The 5,389-nt window shown below is 38.3% G+C and overlaps 1 pseudogene; it reads left to right on the forward strand.

The window, feature by feature from the left end:
• The first annotated feature begins 4,658 nt into the window (after window positions 1-4,658).
• On the forward strand, window positions 4,659-4,917 carry LOC132680204 (dolichyl-diphosphooligosaccharide--protein glycosyltransferase subunit TMEM258 pseudogene; annotated as a pseudogene).
• The last annotated feature ends 472 nt before the right edge of the window (window positions 4,918-5,389 follow it).

Below are 5,389 nucleotides of genomic sequence, written 5' to 3' on the forward strand. Positions count from 1 at the left end.
AAATAAATAAACATTAAAAAAAAATTAAAAAAAAAATTAAATGCCTCTTCTGAGGCTGTTCACGTACTATCGTTTTTCCAATTTTTTACTTAGTCACGGACTTCAGTCTGACCTGACACCATTCTTTCTACAAAACTGTATGTTTGAATCGCAACATATTTTTTTTTTATAATGGATGTTAAAATACATTGATGGCTGAAAAAAGAAGAGACAAAAAGAATCTCCCTGGGTCCTGCTAAAATTGCCTCATACCCTGTGCACCAATGCAGCAGATGCTTAAACAAAGTAACTTACAGGGACTGGAGAAGACTTTTATTGGGAGAGTTAATAATAGAGAATAAGAAATCCCCTGGGATGCCTTGGTGGCTCAGTCGATTGGTTGAGTGTGTGACTATGGCTCAGGTCATGATCTTGCAGTTCCTGAGTTTAAGCCCCATATTGGGCTTGCCACTCTCTGTGCATAGCCGGCTTCACATCTTCTTTCCTACTCTCTCTGTCCCTCCCCTGCTTGCACTCTCCTTCTCAAAAATAAATAAAACATTAAAATTAAAAAAAAAAATCCCTTATGTGATGGAAACTACATAGAAATCTTGTTATTTTCCAAGGCCAACGTAATTATCCCTTTTATTAAAGTTAGGTGGTGAAAACAGCTATATATGCAGTTGTTTGTTTTTTTTTTCTCTACAAGTGCTTTAACAAAAGTAATGCCATTCATTACATTATTGCAATGTTTTATGCACTCCAAAGTCATTTTAATCAAATGAAAAAAAAATGAGTAAAATTAAGTAATAAAGAAAGTAAGGGAGCCAGCACCAGGGTTAATGAGGGGCAGAAAACAGATCTTGGTTAGTCACTTCCTCCCTGAATCTATGAAAACTTTCTCTTTCAATTCCTTAGTCAGTCTCTACGGGAAGAAACAACCACTCTATGTTTCACATACTACCCTGCCTGTGTAGGCTTTCGCACATTGTTTCCTACTCTTTTCTCTATGCTCTGTAAGCACAGCAAAGGCATTATTTCCATAGACATCCCTAAGTCACGCTAAGCACGCGGGAGGTGTTTCAAATTGTTGAATAAATGGTCAAATGGTACACATAAAAACAGACATCTAGGAAAAAAATCCTTTTAATAACCATCATTAATAATACTTAATAAAATTGATAGCATTCTTAAAACTAGAGCACCCAGGATAAGAACTGAATAAATACAGATTTAAGAGGAGGTAAGACTGGGAATATTTTTGTTAACTTACATAAGACATCGTATTGACCTATATTTAAGTGAGACAAGTGTTGCCACACTCAACACTATAAAAATATGGTTTTAGTGTTTTCTACCCATCAGTCTGACAGATAGTATTGCTGGCACTTATATGAGATCGAAAAAGGGGAAAGAAAAGATTTCAATGTATCTAAAGCAAACACAGTCTGAGAAGGGCAATGGCAAGATTAAATTCAACAGGACAGAAGTTCACTGGTGGGCAGTAGGATTTAAAAACCACCTGAGTATAAGCAGAAGCAGGACAGAAGGACCCCCATGTAATCAACCTAAAGGTTTGTGGAAGAATAAAAGTGAGAGATGTGGCAGTTAAGTCTGAGACAGTCTGGACATGATGAAAGAGAATCCTCTTTGCTGAGCCTTGGGGCATGTTCCATGCTTAAGGCCTCACCAAATCAACTGTCAGCAGGAGCTGGATGGCTGATACAAATGCACATACATAGTGCATCAGGCAAGGATATGCTGGAGAATACATGGTCCCAATTCAGACCGAAGCTGCTCCCCGGCATCTACCAAGGCTTCATCACATAAAAACAGAGGACCAGCGTTGCCAGCACTGGAATTTGCTAAAGAAAAGCCACAAATTTTGACTCCTACGTGGAAGTTAATGATTATTAAGTCTTAGTGATTACTTACAATATTTAGAATACCATATAGGACAGACAAAACACATCTGTTACTCCAACTTGACCCTTCATCCTTCGATTTGCAAACTGTGGTGTCACTGCACTCAACAAAATTTAAATTTTTATAGAGGTTATGTTAGCAAAACCATGGATCTCAAAAGTTTTCCTGTGATTAGAGTGCTAAATATTAATGCATTGAGAATGTATTAAAATGCTAGGAGCGCCTGGGTGGCTCAGTCAGTTAAGCGTCCAACTTCAGCTCAGATCATAATCTCATGGTTCATGAGTTCGAATGCCCTGTCAGGCTCTGGGGCTGACAGCACAGAGGCTGGAGTCTCCTTTGGATTCTGTCTCCCTATCTCTCTGCCCCTCCCCCACTCGTGTTCTCTTTCTTTCCAAAATAAAAATTATAAAAATTTTTTAAAAAGATGTATTAAAATGCTCAAGAGAAAGATCACTTCCAAGCATTATATACTTCCTAAGCATTATATTATTGCACCAGATGATGTGAGACTTCAAAACTCTTGAATATGGAGACCACTGACTTTTACATTTTCTATAATTGCATTACAGTTTGCATAATTAATATAATTTACATTAAAATTCTTATAATTTATATTGTTTCTGCCTCCCTCTCTCTTCTAGAATTATGCACCTTAATTCATGGAAGATTATTACCATTAGTCCCTTCCTCAATTCAATTATTTGGTAGATTTCACCTATGCCCCACTCCCATTCCATACCTCCCTAAAAGTATAAACTATTCCAAGGTATTTGATGTATATACTTCTTTTCTGTGTGGCCTCATACATTAAATAGTTTTTGTTCCTATCTTATTTTTTAAATTTAATTTTACTTTTTTAATATTTCAAGTTTTTACTTAAATTTTAGTATATAGTGTAATACTGGTTTCAGGAGCGGAATTTAGTGATTCACCAATTACATATAACACCTAATGCTCATCCCAACGAGTGTCCTCCTTAATGCCCGTCGCTCATCTAGTCCACCCCCACCCACCTCCCTCTATCAACCCTCAGTTTGTTCTCTGTAGTTAAGAATCTTTTATGGTTTGCCTCCCTCTTTTGTTTTTCCCTTCCCTTATGCTCATCTGTTTTGTTTTGTAAACTCCACATATGAGGGAAATCATATGGTATTTGTATCTCTCTGACTTACTTCACTTAACATAATACACTCTAGCTCCTTCCATGTCTTTGCAAACAGCAGGATTTCATTCTTTTTGAGTAATATTAATGGAATCTTCTTTACCCATTCATCAGTCAATGGACATTTAGGTTCTTTCCATAATTTGGCTATTGTTGATAATGCTATGATAAACACTGGGTTGCATGTGACCCTTTGAATCTGTATTTTTGTATCCCTTGGATAAATACCTAGTAGTGCAGTTGCTAGGTCATAAGGTAGTTATATTTTTAACTTTCTGAGGAAACTCCATCCTGTTTTCTAGAGTGGCTGTACCAGTTTGTATTCCCATCAAGAGTGTAAGAAGGTTCCCCTTTCTCTACATCCTTGCCAACATTACTTGTTTTCTGTATTGTTAATTTTAGCCATTCTGACAGGTGTGAGGTAGTATCTGTATGGAAACACAAAAGATCCCACATAGCCAAAGCAATCTTGAGAAGGGAAAGTGAAGCTAGAGGCATCACAATTCCAGATTTCAAGCTATAGTGAAAAGCTACAGCCATCAAGACAGTATGGTACTGGCACAAAAACAGACACACAGATCAGTGGAACAGAATAGAAAACCCACAAATGGAGCCACAACTATCTGGTCAGTTCATCTTTGACAAAGCAGGAAAGACTATCCAATGGAAAAAAAGACAGTCTTTGCAACAAATGGTGTTGGGAAAACTGGACAGTGACATGCAGAAGAATGAACCTGGACCACTTTCTTATACCATAAACAAAAATAAATTCAAAATGAGGAAAGCCCTAAATGTGAGACAGGAAACCATTGAAATCCTAGAGGATAAAACAGGCAGCAACCTCTTTGACCTCAGCCACAGCAACTTCTTACCAGACGCATCTTTGGAAGCAAGGGAACAAAAGCAAAACTGAACTACTTCATCAGAATAAAAAGCTTCTGCACAGCAAAGGAAACAATCAACAAAACTAAAAGGCAGCCTATGGAATGGAAGAGGTATTTGCAAATTACATATCGGATAAGGGATTAGTATCCAAAATCTATCAAGAACTTATCAACCTCAACACCGCCCCCCACCAAAAGCAAATAATCCAGTTAAGAAACGGGCTGAAGACATGAATAGACATTTTTCCAAAGAAGGTAGTCAGATGGCTAATAGACACGTGTTCTTACCTTCTTAACTTACAGAAACAGTACACTGTGTTCTAGAGCTACTTTTACTTTCCTACAAAGCATGTTGTTTTCAACATGTGTGTTGACTTAGTACTGAAATTATGGATGCCCAGAGAAGTCTGTAGCTTGCTGGTACCACAAGCAACATTGCACGAATCAATCTGTGTGCATTCCTTTGTAAACTTTAAGGTTCATGTCCAGGACTGGGATTGTTGGCTCAGAGAGCATTAATTTTACTAAGTACTGCTTTAGTGCCTTCCAGGACTCCTGCAGCCATCTACATTCCCACCACAGAAGGTGAAGATTCCTGTTGTTTATGTTCTGCCAAACATGTGGCATGATCCATGCCCATAATGTATCTAGAATGATATCTCTTTACGTAATTTTCATTTTTTCCATTCCAGAGGTGGAGCAATGGATTACCTTGCTCCTGGCAAAATGGAGCTCGAGGCCATGAGTAGATATACCAGCCCAGTGAAACTGGCTCTATTCCCCCACCTGACCACAGTGCTATTGGCTGCTAGCGTATTCTTTACCCTCTGGTTCTTCATTTGCAAGGTTACCTCCCCCAAGTGCACTCTGGATATCTACAAAGAGTTCCTCATCTCTTTGGTGGCCTCGCTCCTCATGGGATTTGGAGTCCCCTTCCTGCTGCTCTGGATCAGCATGTACATCTGAACTCTCAAAGGTTCCAATCAGGTGGCTTCATGGAACCCCTGCTTTGGTAAACTGATTGTTTTACTACTGCTGGGAGCGCCCTCACCAGCTGCTCACAATAAAGGTAGATGTGTGCAAAAAATCTTTCATTTTTGTATTTACCAATGAACATGAGCCTCTCCTTATAAGACTAGTGATTTTTTTAGGCTTCTTCTGTAAGTTCCTGGTCCAAATTTTTGCAATCCTATGTTGAGATATTTATATTTTTATTACTGATTTGTAGTAATCTCTACTATAGTAAAATACACATACACACACACACACAGAAACACATGCATACAAATCGCTTGGGGACCTTGATACAATACATATTCTGACCTACTGGGTTTGAGGTGAGTCCCCAAAGTCTATATTTTCCATAAACTCTTAGATGGTAATGATAATGATGATGAGGCCTGTCCAAGAACCACATTGTAAGTGGCAAGGTTGAAGA

The sequence above is a fragment of the Panthera onca genome, chromosome A1 (assembly GCF_046562875.1).
Source record: "Panthera onca isolate mPanOnc1 chromosome A1, mPanOnc1 haplotype 2, whole genome shotgun sequence".
Taxonomy (NCBI): Eukaryota; Metazoa; Chordata; class Mammalia; order Carnivora; family Felidae; genus Panthera; species Panthera onca.